The sequence below is a fragment of the Microtus pennsylvanicus genome, chromosome 18 (assembly GCF_037038515.1).
Source record: "Microtus pennsylvanicus isolate mMicPen1 chromosome 18, mMicPen1.hap1, whole genome shotgun sequence".
NCBI lineage: Eukaryota > Metazoa > Chordata > Mammalia > Rodentia > Cricetidae > Microtus > Microtus pennsylvanicus.
Window position 1 is genome coordinate 19,157,723 of NC_134596.1, and position 24,123 is coordinate 19,181,845.

A 24,123-nucleotide genomic window follows, 5' to 3' on the forward strand; every position below is an offset into this window, starting at 1 on the left:
TTTAAGGCCAACTTAAAATCATTGAACCAATTACATAATTTACTGGCATGAACAGGAAGCCGTACTTTTATAAATTAGGTTTTCTTAGCATGCATTGTATATATTTTTTTAACATCAAGAGCACTTTACTTATTTTACAAAGGACTCCAAGACCTCCTAGAACCCAAAAAGCCCTTCTGCACATACCATCCACCAATTTCTAACCCCAAACTCCCATTTATGAACAAATACCTGGATGGTAGTGATATTAGATGCTGTAAATATTCAACAAACTACATCATATTACCTCAAACCAAGCCCCCTCCCTTCTTGCTCTCTCCCCTGAATGTGCATGACTTGGAGTTAAAGGAGACAAATGTCCTTTGGGGTGATAGATCAGAGAGTACACTGTTGACCGAGAGCACTGCGCTCAGCTCTCGCTGTTTTATAACAGCAGCTCCAGAATCCTGTCTTTTCTTGCCTTTGTGACATACTGACTGCTCTTGAATATTACCTCTCCATGATCATCTTGGATTTTGAAAAGGGGGAATGGGAGGGAAAGACCAAGAGGACACTGGAACTCACTGTGTTCTCACCTAATAGAATCATTCATATAAGGTTCATTTTCCTTGACTTTATCCCTTGCTCGCCACATCAATGGGAACCGGATGTTTCCCAAGGAAAAGATAAATGTAGTCACTTGCTGGTTTAGTAAATGCACAGTGAGTGCCTCCTAAGTGCTGTGATTCAGACCCTGTGGGATTTAAAGATGATTGGAAGTGAGTAGGTAGGAAATAGTGCCTCTAAACAAGTGTATCATTAAGAGCAATGTGCTACTGGAAGGTAACGCTTCTGGATCTAATGTAATTGTGACAGGAAGTGAGTGACCTTTACCATACTGTGACTCCAGTGCCCTATTTCTTCCCGGGGAAAATGCTTTATGGGTAGAGGAGTTTCCCTGCACTGTGTGCAGGTGTACAGACTTAGAGAAGAGGCCTGCTCCTCGTGCTTCCAGAAGGTGCAGCAGATCCTCCAGCAAATTAATTCACAAGATGCACTTCTTGTCTTCCTCTCATAGCACCGGCAAAGCCTAATTCATTTGAAACTTCAATTAGTATTTGTCGTGATGAGTATTTGACATACTATTACTTAAACTAATTCCCCTGCCAAGTCTTTGGGAAAACTCTACTCAGTGCCAAACAGTCTGTTGAAATCTTGCTTCCCAAGCCTGTGCATTCCAAACCGGAGGAGAGGAGCAGCTGTTTCCTGTGGCTGGAGAGGGGTGGCCTTCTGTGTCTTGGCTGGAGTCTTGCTCCTCATTTGCGTACACCCCACTGCCATCCCATCAGACCTGCCTCCTAGTGACTTTCAGAAATCCCAACCTGCTTGTAGAATAGGCGAGGCTTCCTATTCCTTCCCAGAGAGGTCTTCTTTGTGGAGACATCCAGCAACCAGGTAAAGGAAAATGTAGCTATTTTATCTCCAGTTAGCAGAAAGAACTTGAACTTTGGAGTTTTTGGAAACTGAATGCGGATTCCTTCTTTAGTCAAGACCAAAAAGCAATGTGTTAACACTGAAGTAGAGAGATATGACTTAAACAGGACTTGTTCTGAGTTACCTTCTATGAGTCAGGCAAAACAAATTCAGATTAACTTCTGAAATTGATTTTTACCTAGCTATTAATTTGTTGCTTTACTAATCAGCTCTTAGCAGACCTCACTGTCCAGTATTGAAAATCACAGGTACACACACTTCAACAATTTTGGTTACATCTTAGAATGTCTTTATCCTGGTGTAGCATCATGATATTATCTGTGCTCTAAGTTCATCTGTATGTAACAAACAAGTTTGAATTATGATCTCAATGGCTCTCTAATACTTTTATGTCTGTGACTTTTTGCAAGATTTGCTCTACCATACTGGAACTACAGAATATTATCTTATGGGTCAACAGAGCTCAGATTCATAGCCGAGGATACTGTCAAACCTTAGTCATTCAGAAAATATGCTAAACATACAGCATAGACTATCTATATATAAAATAGCTACAAATAATACCCAGTAAATTCTCACAGGTATATATACCATATACACACATTGAAGCCTATATAGTCATTATTATTTTAAGCAGTTTACCTTTTGATAAGTTAAACAGCTGATTGCTAAGTAACTTCTGATTACTTTAAAAATTGATTTAGAGTAAAATTGTCTTTCTCTTGAAATATTTACGCTATATAGATGCTATGTATATGAATCTATTCCGTTATTCATTTACTTTATAGTGTTCATGGATTTTTAATTTTTAAAAATTTTGTTTCTCTTGATAGATGCTCTATTGACTTTTAGGCTTTCATATCTTTCAAAGAGTGACCCATACTTACTATGGTTACTTTTCTATTTTAATACTATTCCATGCAGACAACAAAGTCTTTATACTATTATGTGAATGATGAAAGAAATTATAAAAATTAACATCAGTATTGACTCATGGTAAATAGTGTTACAATCTCAGCTTGAGAAACAAAACAAGAGAATACCAGACTAGTCTGATAACTTAGGTCCCAATAAATTTCACCGATATGTGGACAGAGAGCATATTTAAGTAATATAAGTTGCCTTTGTACCTTTGCTTGCCTTAAAAAAAACAAAACAGGATATAACTCATAACATGGCTCAAACAATATGACCTATAAAATAATTTCCCATCTAGTATCTAGAAATAGTGGTTCATATACATGAACATCAAGAAAGGTATAACCCAGTCTATAGTTGTTATATTCCTAAAGAATTTACAGGTAAAGGAGTTACTCTAAGCTGATTGCAGGTAAAAAAAAAAAAGACACATCAAGAAAATGCAGCATTTGATTATGAAAAGTGGTTATGCAAATATGCAAAAACATGTACCAATGTTCCATTTTAATTTCCAGCTTTATTATACACATCTCCAGGTAAGTATGACTTGCAGTAATTGGCCCAATGCAGACGCCGTCTTCCCATAAACCAGCAAGAATAATCTGAAGAGTTCGTTCACACATCTCTTTTGGAAATGTCTGCTGTGTTGTATTTACACCACAAGGCTCTTCTCTCATGTTGTTAGCAATTCAAGATCACATTTTTCCCCCACATTTATAAACCACCACACATTTTAGTGCCAGGTGTGAGGGAATTCCAATTTGAAGATCCAAGTTAGATTTTTTTTTCTTTTCTGGACAGGCCAACAAACTAAATAAACCTAATAATTCAGGAGAGGATCTTTTGGATCTGTTTCTTTTAAGAGTGCAGTATATATGATAATGACTTCATTGTCACCAAATAGAATACAATTAATTTTATTTTTTAGTATGTTATCAGCAAGCAAACCACCAGTATTAGCTCGATACCATCTGGGAGTGACAGTTTCCTTATTACAAAATATGTAAAAATATGGATTCCCTTAAGGAATCTGTTGCGTTGCATCTGCTCAGATTTTGTTATATGCTAATGGTTTTAACCCAGCATATGAGGCATGCAAAAAAAATAACTGAAAATTTTCAGCTAAATTACTCATTTCACATTTAAAGTGTCTCAAAGATGGAAAAAGCTACATATGTGCCTTTAGCTACAGGGGACTAAGCAGAAACAAAGGAGGAGGGGAATGCTTCTCTCCTCTTACCTGATTTTCGTCATTCTCATCTTTGTCTCCAGAGAGGATCTGACTACCCACGTAATTAAGGCTACTTGATATGTGAGGGAGGTGTGCGGAATGGAGCTACACTATGCTAAATCCCAAATGAGTGCTGGGGATAACAAAGAGATTGTGACTGATAAGACAATTATTATCCTTAGAGCTCCGTGTTCATAATATATTAAACAATCACAGTGATTAAAATGAGCTATTATAATTAGGAAGCCATTCTCCCTGGTAGCATTTCTTTTCTTTCAGTCTATGGCCTTTCTGCATTTTCTCACCTTTCCTTTTCTTGGATGTAGAAAATTCATTCCAATGAATTCTGCCTATTGACTAGAGGGAGTTCTTGGGCAGGAGCCAAAACCATGTAGCCAATTTCAAAGACTGGTCTCTGAGTATCCGTCATTAGGGGAAGGCCCCTTTTGTGAATGAGATCATACCAACATGCCGAATCAGGTTTATAGACTAATTCTAGGGCTGATGTTTTATGTCATGGTGTTGTTTCTTTTGCTTTGTTGTGAGGAGTTGTTGCTTTAGGCTAGCAGAATTTTCACATGTGTGAAACAATTTGGTATGAAATGTCTTCTCATTTCTGTAAGTCCTTGGGCTCCTGAATTTGAAACTCATCCAGCATCACCTTTTCATTAGCATTGTTCCAAGATACCTCTATATACACTGAGTCCTCAAATCATTGCCAGTGGTTTATGAAATATATATGTACACAGACTTCATAACTTGTAGTTTGCTTTTAGAAAAGTAAGATCAGCCCTTTGAAGAAACAGGGTGAACACAGACCTCTATAATACTATAATCCATCCCGTTTCTCCAGTGTTTTGATAAGACTTATTTTAAAGGAGGTCAATTTCACCAAACAGGGTGGTGGTAACATATTTGTATTACTAAATGCAACTTTGACAATAATTCAAGGAGCAACTAAATATTACCAGACTGAAAATATTCTTCTAAGGTTTCTCGATCACATAATTTAAAAAACAGCATCGGTCCCAACAAATAAACAACAACAAAATTAGGAAACCACGCCCCCTCCCGTGATAGTTTGGGTGTATTTGGGGCCCATAATCTCATAGGGAGTGGAACTCTTAGGAGGTGTGACTTTATTGAAGTGGGTATGGCCTTGTTGGAGGAAGTATGTTATTGTAGCTTTGGGCTTTGAAGTCTCCATGCTCAGAATATAGCCCAGTGAGTTAGTGATTTCCTATTGCCTGCAAGATGTAGGTCCAGCACCATATCTGCCTGCATGCCACCATGCTCCCAAATGTGGTGATAATGAACTGAACCTCTGAAACTATAAGTAAGCCACAACAATTAAATGCTTTCTTTGTAAGAGTTGCCTTGGTCATGGTGTCTCTTCACAGCAATAGAAATACAAACTAAGACCCCCCCGGCCCAAACAAAACAAAATGTAAATCTATCCTGCCTTCATTGCTGCTGTGTAACTGTTTTGTTTTGATTTAGTCATTATATATTGTAGTTTCAATTAGGATTCCCTATTGTTTTGAGTCTTGTCTGAGTGGGTACATAGATTAACCTGTATTCATCAATGGTTCAACACACAACTGCTATAAGAGGGCATAGAGTTTCCCGATCTAATTCATAGAGGAGTCACTACCTGTGCCCTACCAACAAGAACTTACCTCTTCTAGTTCTATGCATTATATACATAACTGCTAACAGGATATGGAGTGGCGTTATGTTGGGAATTTAGCGGGGATTGAAATGAAACTTTGTAAATTGACAGATAAACCAATCTTCTTTTGGTGGAAGTATTTTTTTGAAACAGGGTTTCTCTGTGTAGCCTTGGCTGTCCTGGAACTAGCTCTGTAGATGAGGCTGGCCTTGAACTCACAGAGATCCATTTGCCTCTGCCTGACTGAGTGCTGGTACCAAAGGTTGCACCACCACCACCATGCCAAATAAAACAATCTTGATATTCATAAGTAGTTGTGCATCCATGGTAGGGGTTGGTGAGTTCATTTGTGTCTAGTCCTATTGTGTCTAGAAGACCTTGATTCCTTGATGTTCCCCATCCCCTCTGGCTTTTATGATTTTTGTGCTTCCTTGAAGAGTTGAGGGAGTTCTCTGGTTCTGCAGGAGTTTAAGACAAGGCATCTATTTGATTGTCTCTGTTGTTCCTAAACAAGCTGGGCACGGGAGACTCATGGGAATCTTTGTTCTCCACTGCTGCTTGACAGAACTGAAAAAAAAAATGGCATACACATTCTAATAGGCAGATCTACTGAAAGTATGTTGATAAATTGAAAATTCTACTTGAAGGAGTCTTCCTTGGTGCATTCATGTTATCCTACACTTATAAGTGTTACAGTTATGGATGCAAAACATCAGCTAGACTGGTATCATTTCAAATGCCAACCATTCAAGGTTAATATTCTGCTACAGCAGCATTCTGTTCTAGATGGCTCCTCAGGTTTCTGGTAGCTGTGTGCTCACCTTTTATGTCAAGGTGGGAGAAAGAGGCAGCTTTTCACTGTGTAGATCTACAAAGCTGTTCTGTTGGCTTTAAGCTTGAATGCTGATTGACAGGGCAGAAAGGAGAATTACTGTTCATCTTTTTTAAAGCTAAGTAAGTATTTGTGATGCTGAAGCTATGTACCTGTGTGGAAACAGGGCCAATGGGGAGTTTGTAATGGATCTCAGTGAACTCGGAGTTAGCGTATCCTTCCAGTATATTCCTGATGAGGTATTCAGTAACAGATGTAAATGATACTTAATGTTTCTCTACTACATGCTGTCAGTCGACTTTAAATAAAATCGACTTGGAGTACAGCTTTGAACTTGGTGAGCCAGGGGAGCATAGCAGAACTTTACTGATGAGCTTGCGAAATAAGACAAGTTTGTAAAGACATAATTAATAAAAATACACTGTAACACGGTACTAGATGAAGTCCACCTTTAAAGCATTCAAGAGATGAGACACTACTTTTCCCTTTACCCCTTGATGGCTTGTCCCTACAGATATAGAGTCCATTTGTATTTAAAATGCATTGCTGCACTTGTGGCAAAATGTATTCATGTGGCATTTCAATTTTGCTTCTTGAAATAAAACTATGTAAAGAAGAGTGGGAAGAGTGAGTTCCCAAGAAAGTTAGCAAGTTCAAAATGTATTTTCTTTAGTCTGACATACAATGCTCTTCTGAACGTTCAGAGAAGTCGTCGGTGTGGTGTTCAGTAATAGGGGAGAGTGTCTTATTATGTGTGTATTATATCTCCACAAGTCAAGTGGCTCTGGAGGGAGGAGGCAGGGGTGCGGGACTTATTCCTCCTTTTCATCTGACTCAAACTTTTGACCTTGGTTTGACTGTAGTGATTCATGATGGACATAGGAACAATATTCATCTAATAAAAGTTAAGCCCCGAGTTTCTGGGTGAACACTTGGCCTGTAGCACAAGAGGGACTTCATTTCCTGAGAAAAAGAAACTGATAAGACATCAGCTGATACTATTGTTCTTGGCCAGCGTGTTTTGACCTAAGATGCAGGCAATGGAGAGAAAGCATTCACTCAGGTTGTAGATAAATTTCTGGTGGTCTTAGTTTCCTGACAGGAATCTTGCCTGGTGCATGCTCTTAGAGACTTCTTGGTTATGCAATTAAAAAAAATTAAGCCAGATTGGCTTTTGTTGCTTATAACCATATTCAGCCTGATTACTGAAGCCATTGTCTTCCCATCATTTCTCTCTAACTTCAGCACAAAATGCAATCTTAAAATCTCTTATTTACATAATTCTACCAGCATCTTGCTCTCTAGATCTGATATTGCCTATTCACAATGATCCTGCTCCCTTAAAGAGTAAAAAATAGTTTACTTATGTGTGGCTTTGGCTATCTCCTCATAGGATACTCCATTAGAGATGGCCAGTTGTGTTGAACCTGATGGAATTTAGAGCAACCTAGGAAACAATCATCTGGGCTAGCCTGTGCTAGTATTTTGAGAGCTATCAATTGAAGGGAGAAAACCTACCTAAATGTTGGCAGCACTATTTGATGAATATAAAGAAAGCAGAACTGAGCATCAGAATCTCTCTTTCTCTGCTTCCAGAGATGTGGACACTGCCTCCCACTCCTGCCACCTCAGCTAGAGGCGCTCTCACTACCATTTAGTAAGCTAAGCTCTTCTAGGGTTATGTAGAAGGTTCATAAATTGCTATGGCCCTAAAACATCAGCAGTACATGGGAAACAGATCACCTGTGCTGCCTACTTAATGAGGATACCTCAAATTCTCCTCTGAAACTTCATTGTCGTGTCACCTTAGATCTAATCTATCTATATATAATATATAATATAATATATATTCATTGATCTTTATGAGAATTGATTTAGAATTTGACATGTGACACATTTTTGGCCAATGGAAATTCAAGACACACAAAAGGGAAATGCTTGGTGGGAAGCTTTTACTTCTTGATAAGAGCAAGTGTTAGTGAAATGATTGTGTTCTAGGGTGTGTCTTAACCCCAGATAAAGATTTAAAAGAAACTGTGGACTTCAGTCTGAGGATTTGGTAGAGATAAAAAGTCTGTCTAGTGGCTTATTCCTTTACTTCTCTTATCTTTCAGCATTTATCCTGATATCTGACCCTGGGATTTTATTAATTAGACCAATTAGAATTCGCACTACAATAAAGGGACAGAACGTCATAAGAAAAAAAATCACAGGACTCATGTAAAGAAAAATCCATAAAAAATAACAGCTGATTTCTTAGTGGGAACCTTAAAAGTCAGAACATCCAGGAGCAATACACTTCAAATTCTTAGATATGGATGCCAACCTAGACTACTATGCCTAGCCCAACTATCTGTCATAGTGGAAGGGAAATTAAAAACTTCCAATGACAAAACCAGTCTAAAAGGATGTTTTGTCAACCAAACCAGTCCTACTGAGAATATTGGAATCAATCCTTGAGCCTGACGAGACAAATGAACGAAGAGGCAATAGAAAGAAAACAAATAAAACTAAAATTGCCAAAACACAATAATAGGCAGAATTTAAACAGTAAAAAGGCAAAATTTGAGCAATCAATAAAAGCAAAATTTAAGCAATCAATATAAGCCTTTCAAAAATAACTTTAAATAGTAATGACCTCACTTCCCATTAAAGAGACGTGAGCCATGTGTTAGTTGACTGGATTATGAAACAAGTACATGTCTGTTGACTACAAGAAGCTCATATCATCTTTAAAGAAAAGAACCACCTTAAAGTGAAAGGAAGAAAAAATATTCCAAGCAAATGAGACCTGGAAGCAAGCAGATATCACCACCTTAATGTCTGGCAAATAAACTTCATAGTAGAACTATCCGGAAGAGATAAAGAACGATGCTTCATTCTAATCAAGGAAACAGTTAAGAAAATATTAGGATCCTATATATTCAATAATGGTTAGTGCATATATAAAAAGTTTATGTATGTTTATAAAAAGTTTGTTGCTAGATGTAAAAAATATAAATTAATTTTAGGTCAGTAATAGTTGATTTTAACACCCTATTTTATCCTAATAAACAGGCCATGTGGCCAAAATGACCTGAGCTGAAAGAAATCTCAGACTAGATCATCCTCTATTGCTTGTCCAATTAGTGAAAAGAGAATCTTTCTTATTTGCTTGTTTGCTTTTAGTAACACTGTCACTCTGTATGGTGCTTTCCGTTAAGGGAAGGATGCAGGTGGACTGTGGTCACTGAGTATGCCAAGTATGCTATGAAGATTGCTAGCAGAGGGGGGTATCTAATGAAGAAACGATTTCTTGGACTTTTCTTCCCTCCCTTTCTTCCCTTGTCCCCCCCTCCTTCCTTCCCTCCCTCCCTTCTTCCCTCCCTCCCTCCTTCCTTCCATCTATTTATTTACTTGTTCATTTATTTGCTTATTTATTGCTTTGTTTGAGACTGCTGGGTTTTGTTTATTTTTCTTCATCAAAATCCAGTTGGTTGATTATTCTAGTAAATAAATAAATCAATGTAAAAAGGAAAAATAAAGGAAGAAAAGCAAAAGTTCACATCTACTCAATGAGACAACACTTAGTACATTGAACCTGGACCTAGAAATTTTCCAAAATCTACAACATAGCTTAGCTTGACAATCTTTAGATACTTTTTTGAGTTGGTCGTATATGTAGCAATATTTGTAGTGATAACCCTTGTTGCTGATTTATGTCATCTACCAAAGACACAGGCTGCGCCCCAATCTGTGCACAGTGCTTCTTCTCTTAGTCATGGATTTATAGATGTGTGCCTCCATGACCAGATATAAAGTTCAGCTTTCTAAATAATATGTTTAATTATTCAAAAGTGTATTTCTGACAATTAGTACAACTTTAGCAAGATTACATTACTTAATAGGGAGAGTGCTTTTTTTTAATCTAGATAAAATTTTAAAATATATATTTCCCTTACTTAACATTGGTTTTTAAAGAACCGTTTTCCAGATTTTATTGCTTTCAGTTTTGTCCAAAGTATTTTTCAAATAATATGAAACAATGCACTTTTATTTCCTTTTATATCTGTTCATTGAAAAATGAAAGAAACAGGAAATTGAATTATGTTTCAATCTTGTTTTACACTTGATGTTTTTGAGAGACATAAAACAATATATGTCTATACAGGCTCCACTTTGAAGATATTATTGGCATAATAGAAGATATAAGTCAGCAATGAGGTTAGCTGTCACAAAACTCATTTGTATACAAAAAATATTCAAAAAGTATTGTGTCAAATTTTCAAGTTAAGTTGCACCTTTTAAGTGTTTCTTAGGTCCAGTTTTCACATAGTAATGGATAGCTTAGTCATTAGTAGTGGTATTTTAAGATTTGTTTTATTTATTTATTTCATTTTCATCTCTGACACTGAATTTACTTATTTCTAGAATAATATACTAGCTAGAATTGGATGAAGAAAATATAAAGTCAGGGTAAAAGTGAAGACACACATCTTCACTCTGCAGTCTTGTCATTAAATGTCAAAGACAAAATATTTCATGAAAATCAATGTTACTGTATTAATCTTCCAGTATTAAAACATAATTGTTTAGTTCTTGTGACAAGAAACCTATCTAAAGATGCTTTTGAACTGCTTAAAATTGACAAGGAAATCTTCCATCAGTATCTGGCCTCTCATTTTTATGGAAGAAGAGGCACTTACTGTCTCTCTGTCTCCAAGTACAGTTGGTCACCCCACAGTCTTGCCTGGTGAACCTCTCTAGTATCAGTGATCACACTGGTACTCTTACTCTTTGGGGATTTTAAATAACAGCCCAATCAGGATGCGTTCCTTTTCATCTTCGCCTCCCATAATTTTCGTTGGCAGAGGTCTTGTCAAAAATGCTTGATTTTTTTTCTTCCCCAATTATAACTCTTCAAAAGAGAGAAAATGAGGCTGGGAGCCCCGGTCCACAGCTGCTGCAGCTTTTGAAGTCCCCTCTGCCCAGCTCTTGATGCTATAACCCTTTTAATAGCAGCATTAGCTGTTTCAGCTCCATTTTCTAACAGTCTTGGTGGAGTGAGGGAAAGCCTTTCATATAGGACTTTGCTACCATGCTACCATGCTTGAAATTTAAAAATAATTTTTATTTATCTGGCTCTGGCACACACATACAGCATAGGTTTCTTTGCTTAGTAAGCAGTAATAGCCCTCACTAGGTCTTTGTTCCACATTAATTAGGGGAGGCAAATCCCTATATCACTAATATAAAAATCTAATTACTTAAGAATGATTCAGTGCATTGGCCAGATGAGACATAGGGAGACCTAGGAAAATCCAAACCAGATTTTTGTTTGTTTGTTTGTTTGACTGTCTTGGTTTTCTGTTTCTAGTTCGGAGTGGCTAAGGAACTGGATGGAAAGGTATTAAAATCAGCAAGATTTTTTTTTTTTCAGCAAGAAAGAAAAAAGTCTATTGGATATTTATGTTAAAGCATTCAAATAAGGAAATGCACAATAAAATCCACATTGTACTTTAGTAGAGCATGATTTCAGCATCTGCAAGTTAAGTTGCAAAAGTGCAGCCAAAAGCTGAATGGAAATGCGTTTCTGCAATACTTGACAGTGTCTTCACCAGAATAGGGCAGTACGGAGTCATGGGCAAGCTCTTCTTGATGAAAAACACAAGTGACCTTGCTGATCATAGGCTTTGTTTACATTCACGGGCTTCAGTGAAAACCCTGAAAACGGCCTCTATTTCACCAGGTGAGCGGTACTACTGCTGACATTTCTGAATACTGTCTATTCCAGGAAGCCATACAACCTTTGAAAAATAGTTTCCAGATTTCTCTGGCTTTTATCTGACAATATATCCTAGATAACCTGCTATGCAGATACAATAATAAAAAAAAAAAACCAGCTTGTGGTTCGAGAGATGGCTCATCAGTAAAGTCACTTACTGCGTTTGCAGACGCCCTGAGATCAGTTCCCACTACACACATAGTAGTTCACTATTCTCTGTAAGTCCAGTCCCATGCTTCCAACTTCCACAGACACTGATCACACACATTGTATACAGATATACACACATACAGGACATTTCTGCAAATAAAATAAAGTAAAACAAAACAAAATAACATAAAATCTCTGTGTAGCCTTGGCTGCCCTGGAACTCATTCTGTAGACTAGGCTGGCTGGTCTCTAGCTCAGAAATGTACCTGCCTTTGCCTCCCAAGTGCTAAGATTAAAGGTGTGTGCAACCACCATTGGAAAAATAAATCCTTTTTAAGTGGAAAAGAATCATCCTGTGATATGTGGAATTTTGTATAAAAGTTCAAATAAATCAATGCTAAGTTTTGAGACTTACAGGAGATTTAGGATTGTTGAAAATACCTACCTTTCCCCCCCTGGTCTTTTGAGAAAGGGTTTATCTGTAGCTTTGAATCCTGTCCTGGAACTAGCTCTTGTAGACCAGACTGGCCTCAAACTCACAGAGATCTGCCTACTTCTGCCTCTGGAGTGCTGGATTAAAAGCATGTGCTACCACTACCAGGCTGAAAATATCTACCTTCTATTTCAGAAAATAGGAGAAACTTTCAGGATTGTGTTTTCTTGCCACCTTTCATTGTCAAATATTGGTACAGAGCTTTGATAGCTCATGAGGCACTGAGATTTGCAGAGTAATCCAGCTGGTGGGGAATAGCCAGAGCCTTTTAGAACATCTGGAATTGCTCCACCAATGCTGTGGGACTTCCTGGTCCATGCAGAGAGAAGAGGACTTTGCATCACCTGGAACTGGAGTCAAAGGCAGTTGTGAGCTGTCTTATTAATCCTGGAAACCAAACTTGGGTCTTCTGCAAAACCAAGGAATATTCTTAAACACTGGATCATTTCTCTAGCTCAAGCATTTTTCCCCAAAAGAAAAAAATGGAAATATGATTTTCCCCTATTAGAAATGTTTTAAAATATACATCCAAAAGGTTTTTAAAAGTTAGTTAAGTTCTTAATTGTTGGGAGCATTTGGAGTCCTGGCCTCCAGCTGCTCTTCCCTGCTAGAGATCTTTATTTTCCTTCTGATTTGAGTTACTGAAAGCTGTGTCAAAGTTGTTTACCTGCTTTGCTTCACAAGCACGTGTTGCCTTGGATAAGGTTTTCACTTGTTGGCCCACTTGACTGTTGGGTATATAAGCCTCCATGGTGCTACTGAATAAAGGGCTTCTTGCCAGGGACTAGAGGTCCGTGTCTCTCTATCTGTGTGTGTCTCTGTATGTTTCAAACTCCAGCCCCTTGCCTGAAGCTCATAAACTCTATGGTAGGCATAGAGTGCAGACAGGCCTATGCAATATTTGACAATCAAAAGAAGTAGGAAAACACAATGCTGAGAGGTTTTCCTCATCCCCCCCTATCCAGGGACCATCAAGCTCTGGTTGAGTTATAGGGAAAACTAAGGTTTTCCTTACAATGGTAGAAGGCCATTTGTTCCCATAAGGTTAGATGTGGATGCTTGGGAGCCATTGTATTCCTGGAACATGAGCAAGTTAGTACATTAATTTGGCTTTTGTGAGCATTTTCTCCCTTACATAAGCTACAGAGAAAAGGAGAGAATTTAACAGACAATATTGAATGAGTTTTAGATAATGATGACCACCAAACTTTGATTTGTCAACTGATGACAGTTTCCTGAATAGAATTTTCTTGGAAAGCAGTTTTACTGGAATACAAGTTTGTGTATCTTCCATGACTGCTTTATCCTGTAGCAAAAGAATTGAATAGTCGGCAACAAAACTGCAAGTACATAACACTTAAATATTTACTGTCTCTTGGTGGGAAATATCCCCTCCCTTATATCAGATGTACCCAGTAAATTATCTTAGATGATTGGTGATAATAAAATGGTTCCAATTGTATTACAAAGTACATAGAAAGGCCACATAGGGACATTTTATTAGATATGAATGAGATGCAGGTAAAATATCATGATGTCGAAGAAGGATCAAGCGTCACACTGAAGAAAGATGGAGACAGGTCTCAAGAGCAAGAGAAGTGCTTTGGCACACTGTCCTGCTGTCACATGGTCAATGCCCTCACGAACACAAAGCGACTGTGACCACCTTGTGACCACCTTAATAGCTCCATCGAAAACAAAGACATGGAAGCAGGAAGGGGGTGTGGAGAAGAAGGTCATGAGCAGCAGAGAAAGGGAATACAAGAAGAACAGGCGCACAATACATGACCAAAATTACCAAAAAAAAAAAAAAATGAAAAAAACAATTCAAATAGAATATAAACTAAAGAAACTTTTAAAAATAAAATAGTGTGAGCTAAACTAATTTAATGGGTATGAATATTTGACAGGTAAATAAATAATTGAAGATATAATACAAAACATGATAAAGTAACCCCCAACTTTATTATATGACTCAGTACACAAAAGAAATAGGGGAAATACATATGACTACAAAATTAAAATCTAATATTTGACTTAGTTAAAATGAAAATATGAAAGCCACTACACAAATATTTAAAATAGTAATAATAATAATAAACATAAAGGATCTTTACATTAATATTTAGTATTCCTAAAGTCAATAAAGCAGGGTACAGAGTGTTTCTTGAAATAAAGGGTATCAATAATGTGACCCCCAGACTGAGTATAATAACAACGATAACCCAAGAAAACTTGAAGAGGAGCAACTAGTGTCTTATTCAGTCTCTAAACTTCCGGAATAAAGAAGTATGGAGTGCCTATGAAGAAAAGAAAGAGAGCTTTAAAAACATCATGTTGGTGTTCACCATGACAACCTTCAAGGACAGAAGGCAGCCGAACAATAACTACTGAGTGCTGCCAGCGATGAAGCAAAACTCAAGAAGATTGCTCTCAAGTCAGTTTCTTTCCTGCAAAAGTAAAAACAATGCAATTATAGAATTAAAAGTCATCTCACATGTGCCCCAACACCTACTCGCTAAAACCTTAACATTGCCTGTTTATTTAAAGGAGAATTCGAAAACAGAATATGCAGGTGACAAAAGCATTAAGTTTGGAAGAAGAACACAATATTGCCTACCACACCCCGAGAGAAACAGAAATGTGGGTGATGTCAGCACACTCTACACACAGGGCAATACAGTCAGTTTCGAGTCATTTTGAACCAAATGCTTTACCACAAATGTCATAGACAGGGAAGAGCTGTTGGGCTCACTGTTTCAGTGACTTTGGTCTGTGACAGTGAGCAAAGGGTGGGGAAGTGGCTCTGTCCTAGGTGGTGGTGGCATCAGGTGATGAAAACAGCAGAAACAGCTGCTGCAGAGATTGCAGCAGAGTTCAGAAGGCAAAGTTTTTACTTAGTATTCAGAATTATCTTAGTTATGGGGCTCTGTAAAAACAAAACAAAACACAGTCATAAGCTGCCAAGATACAATGGCCAGAAAGGAAAGAATAAGGACAAGAAGAAGAGGAGGAGGAGGAGGAGGAGGAGGAGGAGGAGGAGGAGGAGGAGGAGGAGGAGGAGGAGGAGGAGGAGGAGTTAATATCAAATCAATACTGAAACTAGCAGGGAAATATTCAACCTGGTAGCTCCATGCCTGATAGACAAGACAGGACTGAATGACCTTTCTCCTGTGGGCTTGCTGTAGATGAAGAGAGGGTTTCTCTCTTGTCTACAATCATCACTTACAATTTTCGCATGCCTGAAAAATTAATCACAAATAGTGGCAAAGCCTTTCTCTAACTCGGTAAGTACCTAGGTTCATTTAGACTACTAAAGTATCATTGGAGAACTTAGGCATTCGCTTCTCCAAATAGCTCAGTGGCCGCAGGATGGCCCAGCAGTACTCTCTTTTTAAGGAAAAGTTTTTCAAATGAGTTTCTAGTTTTATACTTTGGGTTTTGAAGTGGGTATGAGCGGTCTTGCCAAGTTTTTATTGTTCTGGTGTAAAGAGCTTGGCTTCAATTTAATGGTGCTCATCTATCTACAGACAGCTGGCCACAACTTACTTTCTTTTTTACATTGTTTCTTTGGTTTTCATTTTTAATTTTTTTAATTGTATGAAATTGTGAGTTCCATTATGAAATTCCATGCATTTTATAACATAGTTTGATCCTGTTCAGTAGCTGACTTCCATATCCTGCTTTCTTTCCCGCTGTATCCCCTCCTGTATCTCTAAGCCCTGCTATATTTTTAGTTATTGTAGGGATAGTCCCGCCACTTGGGGGGCGTGTTCGCCTCAGGCTAATGTCTGCCTATAAATTTGGCAAGCATTCTCCCAGCCGCTGCTTCTGCTTTCCTGGACTCTGCGGGAACGGTGGTTCTGTAAGTCTATTTCTACATTAAAGCTATATATATATATATATATATATATATATATATATATATATATATATATATATATTTACAATCTGTCTGCATTCGTTTACGCCGTTATCTCTATTGTCTTCTTATTTTCTTTAATCATTGTGGTTATATATATGTACATAAAAATATAAATACAAACTACTGAGACAATTTACTGTTGATAAATGCATTATTTTGGGGCTAACCATTTGGTTTTAAATAACTAGTTAGGTGTTCATCCCTGGGGAAGACTGATTTTTGCCTCTCTTAACTATCACTGATTACCCATGGTTCTTCATTTAGATGTGCACACTTGTGAGATTTGCCCTATCTACACACAGCTTGCAACTCATTTCTTTTCTGTCCCTACCTCACCTTAAATTAAAAAAAAAATCTTTCTGTTTTACTTTTGATTGTGATTCTCAAAGTAAGCCATGCTGAAAACAGCTATTGGCTTTAAATGTCATGGTGTCTTGAATTTTCTTTAGCAAATTCATCTGCCCACTGCTTTTAAACTCATTCTTTGTCAAGTCCACTTTTTCTAGGGATATGCAAAAATGTCAGATCACCCCAAATGGGTACCAGAAACAGGTAAAAGTACAATTTCATCATAGTCCAACTTGGTCAGATCAATGATTTTATTGGGCTTTCTTGCAGAACAGAGAGGAGGGCTAATAACCAGAATGTGATTGCCCTCCAAATACCTGTGTCAGCACAAAATCTTTTGCCATCATGGTTGGTGACCCCAAGGGAAACCGCATCATCGAGTTCCACTTTTACTTAACCTTATCATAGTCTTAATCTTTTATTGAAACTTATCATAATCTCCAATGCCTCAATTTTATATGTTGTGCTCACACAGCTTTAAATGTTCATTTATTGATTCACTTTGTGTCAAGGAGAGGGCAAGGATGTGCCATGGCACTTGTGTGGAGATCTGATGACGACTGAAGGAGTCAGTATCCTCTTCCCGCTCTGTTTCACAAGGATGGATCTTGGGTTATTGCACTTGACAATAAGCACCTTGAGACACTGAGTAATCTCACAGGCTTGTCTTAAATTTAACTTTTACCAATTTAATTGGTCTAGTATTTAATTTTAAATATTTTTTAAGCGCTCACAGTTTTGTAGGAAGAAAATAATTGAAGTGAGCCCAAGTAGAGGCTGAAAACCATCCTGGTGCATGTGTTCTCTTGGAGGTAAATACTAGAACAAAATCACCGGTGAAAAAAAGTACTCAGATCTATTCCATTAGACATTTGTAGGCAGTCATCAAGTAAGTTTTAAGCAAATTCAAAATAATTGTATGGCCACTAGGAACCACCAGACAAGATACGAACCCCAGACTCTTTCCACACCATCGTTGTGCATACCAAGGATTGTGTTCTTGGGCAGAAATGGACTTGTGAAGCCACAGATGGAGAAGTAGTCCTACTGAATAGAACACTGCCCTGCACACCACCTCCAGCTACCTCCACCTTATCCTCACTGGCAACACTGTAAAAGTCTCAAGCCAATCGATGCTATCATGTGCCATGGACTGTTTCTCTGTTTAATAGTTGTCTCTTTCCCCTTTGTCTTCCCTTTTGGACTGTCTAGACAGGCACCAAGCAAATTGGTACCAAGTGCCTTCACTCAAGTGTTTGGTGGAACCACTGCGAGGAATGATCTACTTTTGGGCTTCCCAGCTCTCTGTTCAGATAGTATTGTTTCTCTCAATCACACTTTTCACTGGGCAGTCTCTGAAGTTCTCATGTAATGCCAAAGTCAATCAACAAAGTTTGCAAGGGTCTTTCTAGGAAAGTCACCTTTAAGCTCACTGAGAGGAGATAGAAACAGAAAAAAACTAAAAAGTTTAATACACATTTTCCTTCATAGGACATTCTGACCTTTCCTTGGTTCTAACAAAAAGTTAGGAATTGCTAACACTGGGCAACATGAAGTTGCCAGGACGTGATCCTAGGCACAAAACTCACTAGTGATCTTGCTTTCAAACAAACCTAAGAAGCATAGAGTGAGTTCTGACTTTCCGTAATGAGATGCTCCATTCAAACATTGTTGCCATGTAATTGGGAACTTGCAAGTTCAACAGAAAGACTATCACTAAACAGTTAATGATTTCTGTTTCTCAGCTCAAACAATATGGAAATGGGTTCAACTAAATTTGCACAGTAGTCTTCTTGACTAGCCTTTTGTTTGTCAGTATTTTACAATCCCAGTTTGTAAGATAAATGTTATCTCTGTCTTCTATCCTAGCTTTCACTCTGATCTCTCTGTTCTTATCATGTTTGTATTTATTTCTGCATTTCCTCCAGTTGACTACTTTTCTTTAATATCATCATGGAAACTTGAATTACCAGTCATTTCAGGAGCTATAATTATTTACTAAAAGTTATAGGAAATATTCCATTTTAGGAATTCCCTATTGTAGTAGGTTCATGTTATGGTGATAATGCAGGACATATGAAGACAGTTGATTTCCCTTTCTCCCAGGCAGTACTAAGGAGAAGACACCTAGTAGATGAAATTTTAATATAATTGCTCCCATCATCCACCTCCAAAGCAGGGTTTTAAAAGTCAGGTTTTCTGCAAGATATTTTCTATTGGAAAATTAGTTCCAGGCTAGAAACATAATGGATATGGGACTGTCAGCTCCTACACATGTCAACCAAGATTCCCTGGCACGTAGAAGGAATGTCTATTAACTGAGACCTAGAGCCAAGATTCCAGGTCTTACCTTGGATTCTACAGGGTGGTGAAGTTGTTCAACTTTACAATTGATCTCTGGTTCATTTCTTATGTATTCCTTAATGAAAACCGTAAAAGTTGTTTGTAGTGGAAAAAATTAGTTTGTATTTTGAATATTTGGGTGGGAAACCTGAGAGGTCTTTAAATGAGATTGTGGCATGACTCTACAATCATCAATTATTTTCAGGTGAGTCTAATTGGTGGCATCACCTGCTTCTCAAATTTAAGAAGAGAGCTTTATAGCAAGAAAGTGATTTTCTTTCCTTTCGCTTGCATTCTAACGTGTAATAATTTTTAGGGCATATAGAGCTAAACTGAATATATGGAGAACATAGACAACTGATCATAAGAATGCAGCATTTAGATTACTGTAAAATACCTCCAGATGAGGAAACTATCTAAATCAAATATCTGGAAATACCTCAGCCAGCAGTGTTGGGAATGTTACATTTTAATGTATTGATTTTCAGTCCCTTGGTTTCTAACTATCTTTCCCATTTCATAACAGACAAAATTAATATCTTTAGTTTGAAGTTTTGACCACAGCCTCTTTAAAATTTCAGAGTTGATCTTAGACATTCTGATAGGTGTAACATGGAATCTCAGAGTTGTTTTGATTTGCATTTCTCTGATAGTTAAAAATGTTCAGCAATTCCTTAAATGTCTTTTGGTCATTTGAGTCTCTTCTGCTAAAAATTGTCTGTTTAGATCTGTACCCCATTGTTTAATTGGATCATTTGGTACTTTGGTGTCTAGTTTCTCGTATTCCGCATATATTTTGGAGATCAGCCCTCTGTCAGATTTGAGGTTGGTGAAAATGCTTTCCTGTTCTGTAGGCTGCTGCTTTGTCTTATTGATCATGTCCTTTGCTTTACAGAAGCTTCTCAGCTTGAGGAGGTCCCATTTATTTATTGTTGCTCTCAGTGTCTGTGCTCCTAGTGTTATATTTAGAAAGTAGGCTCCTGTGTTGATGGAGGAAGGTCATTGGTTAAGTAATAAAGAAACTGCTTGGGCTCATAGGTTAAAACATAGGTGGGAGGAGTAAACAGAACAGAATGCTGGGAGGAAGAGGAAGTGAGCTCAGACTCGACAGCTCTGCTCTCTGGAGCAGAGATGCCATGCTCCCCGCTCCTGGGCAGACACACGCGATGAAGCTCCAACACAGGATGGATGTAGGCTAGAATCTCCCTGGTAAGCCACCTCGTGGGCTACATAGATTATTAGAAATGGGTTGAGGCTGAAACTAATGGGCCAAGCAGTGTTTAAAAGAATACAATTTGTGTGTTGTTATTTCGGGGCATAAGCTAGCCAGGCGGCGGGAGTGCTGGGGACACAGCCCCGCCGCTCTTACTACTACAGAGTGGAGCCCAACGTGGTGGACTAAATCCACTTAAAAACCTGAGAAGGCTTAAAAATAAGGGAGAGAGAGTTTAACACAGATTTTTGCTGTTTATTGGTGGCATGCTGTAGAGAGATTTCCTGATTCGGCAACAGCAGCAGAAAAAAATGCTGTGTCATTTTAAAGCGCAGCTTCTTGGGGCTGTGCTGCCAGCATGAACTCTGGCTTTAAAGCATTTCAATGGCTTTTATGGGACTGGATGTTTCTGTTCCTACTTGAGATTGAAATGAGAGTGCTCTGAGACCGTGCTGATGGCTCAGAGCTCCCCGCCTGCACCTGGACAGGAGGCAGAATCAGGCTTAGGCAGGCGGAAGAGCATGGCGGATTCCTGCCACCATATAGAGACGTGTTTTCAGACTGCGCAGTGCTCTGTGTGTCAGATTTGGATGTAACTTGGATGAAAAGAATTTCTGTGCTGCACGTTTAGTCTCAGAATTAAAGTGCTGAGTGCCACTCCTACCTGGTGGCCCCAGAGCTAACACAAAATGGTATGTCTTCCATTTTGAAATTTTCCTGACTCAACAGCAGGAAAAAAACCCGTGTTGTTTTAAAATGCCAGCTTTCTGGGCCGTCCTGCCAGGGCAAACTCTGACTCTTTGAGACAGGAGGGCCAGCTACAGATAAAGGACTTGAGTGTTGTCTATTGCAGCTTGTTTGATGGCAAGGACCTTGAAACACTGTAGACTTGTGGCACTGATTGCAGCTCTGGCAGGTACCTCAGCCACAAGGTTGGAATGGCAGAAAGCTAAGGAATGGGCTACATCTAGCTGACAAAGCCACGGCTTTAGTCCTACTGAGATTGCTTGGTAAATTAAAGACTCATGTGGTCAGAAAAAAAGAGATATACAGTAAAGAGAGATTCAAAGACAAAGAAAATTTCTAAATGGTTTACAGTGTGTTAAAAATATATGCAAGCTAAAAGTTGAAGTTCTTAAAATAAAAAAAAAAAGAAAAGGAAGAGAGTTGTTGTGTGTGGTAGTACACAGCTTTAATCCCAACACTTGAAAGGCAGAGGGAGATTGACCTCTGTGACTTCAAGGTGTGGTAGCACACACCTTTAATCCCAGTGCCTAGAAGGCAGAGACAAACAGATCTCTGTGAGTTCAAGGTATAGTAGCACATGCCTTTAATCCCAAATGCCTGGGAGGCAGAGACAGGCGGATCTCTGAGAGTTCAAGGACAGCCTGGTTTACAGAGTTATTCCAGGTCAAAGATACAGAGAACCTGTCTCAAAAAGCAAAAAGTTAAAAGTAAAAATAAACAAAATAGAGGTTAAAACAAAGCTGCACAAAGATGGAAAATACACAGAGAATCTTGATACTGTATGCTATTATGCTCTCTTTGAATTATTTGAATGCTGAGGAAAGAGAAACAGATGCTAAAAGATATCATGAAAGAGTCTGTAAGACATTCTTCAGGACAAGCAGATAGTGACTGCCTTTGAAATTTCCTGCTTTGTGGTAATGTCTGCTGGAAACTATGGGCCTGTAGGCAGAAGATGGATGCCCCAATGGTACAGAGAAACTTTGGATGACTGTCCAGGCAGCGAGATGTCTCTGTCGTTTCTAGAGTTTTGGATTTCTTGTTTGCTTGGGTAATATTGTATTCTTCTGGAGTCTTTGGAGTTGAAGAATAGATAGATAGTTATAGTTTTCCATTGTTATGATAAAAGATAAAATAGATATAAATATTGTAACTGCAATTCTTGCTTGATAACTGTTTTGTTATATGTAATTTTGCTATGTTAAAGTTAAAGCCTTTCCTTTTTGTTTAAACAGAAAAAGGGGAAATGATGCAGGAAGTCATTGGTTAAGTAATAAAGAAACTGCTTGGGCTCATAGGTTAAAACATAGGTGGGAGGAGTAAACAGAACAGAATGCTGGGAGGAAGAGGAAGTGAGCTCAGACTCGACAGCTCTGCTCTCTGGAGCAGAGACGCCATGCTCCCCGCTCCTGGGCAGACACACGCGATGAAGCTCCAACACAGGATGGATGTAGGCTAGAATCTCCCTGGTAAGCCACCTCATGGACTACATAGATTATTAGAAATGGGTTGAGGCTGAAACTAATGGGCCAAGCAGTGTTTAAAAGAATACAATTTGTGTGTTATTATTTCGGGGCATAAGCTAGCCAGGCAGCCGGGGTGTTGGGGATGCAGCCCTGCCACTCTTACTACTACACTGTGTCCATGTGTTCAAGACTACTTCTTACAGCTTGTGCTGGAGAGAATGTGGAGTAAGGGGAGCACTCCTCCATTGCTGGTGGCAGTGCAAACTGCTGCAGACACTTTGGAAATCAGTATGGTGATTTCTTAGAAAATTGGGACTCAATCTACCTCAAGACCCAGTACTACTACTCATGGGTATGTATCCAAAGGATGCACAATCATGCCACAGGGTTGTTTGCTCAACTGTGTTCATAGCAGCATTATTTGTAAAACAACCTAGATGCCCCTTATCTGACCAGTGAATAAAAGAGTGTGGTACATTTATACAATGAGCATTACTCAGTGGTAGAAAACAATGACATCTTAAAATCTGTAGGCAAATGAATAGAACTAAAAAAAAATTCCATCCTGAGTGAGGTAACCCAGACCCAGAAAAACAAATACAGTATGTACTCACTCATAAGTGGGTATTAGATATAAAACAAACGGTAACCAGTCTATAACCACAACCCCAGAGAAGCTAGGTAAAAAGGGGACACATATGGAAGGCCCCAGGAAGGGGAAATTGTTAAGATCTCCTGGGTAAACAGGGAGTGGGGGTAAAAGAGAAGGGTTGGGGGATGGAAACATGAAGGATCTAAAGGGACAAATTGGGGGAGGGGCAGAAGGGAAGAACAATGAAAGAGATATCTTGATAGAGCCATTATGGGGTTAGGGAGAAACCCAGTGCTAAGGAAATTTCCAGGAATCTACAAAGATGACCCCAACTAATAATCCTAGCAATAGTGTAGAGGGTGCCTCATTGGGCCTTCCACTACAATCAGATTAATGACCATCCTAATTGTCATCATAGAATCTACATCCACTGACTGAAGGAAGCAGATGCACTGATCCACAGCCAAGCACTGGGCTGAACTCCTAGAGTTTAGTTGAAAAGAGGGATGAGGGATCGTATGGGCCACTGGGGTCAAGATCATGATATAGAAAACCACAGTGACAGCTAGCCTAAGCTAATGGAAGCTCACTAACTCTGGACTGACAATTGGGGGACCTGCATGTGGCCAAACTAGGCCCTCTGATTATGGGTGACAGTTATGTGGCTTGTTCTGTTTCTGGGCCCTGGCAGTGGGACCAGGACTTATCCCAGGTGCATGAACTGGCTTTTTGGAGTCTATTTCTCTGGTGGGTTACCTTGCTTAGCCATGATAGAGGGGGTGGGGAAAGGTCCCACCTCAACTTGGTATGAATGACTTTGTTGACTCCCCAAAGGACTTTTTAACCCCCCTGAAGAGTGGGAGGGGAAGAGAATAGGGGACAATTGGGTGGGTGAGGGAGTTGGAGAAGGAGAGGGAGGAGGAACTGGGGTTGCTATGTAAATAATTTCAGAATTG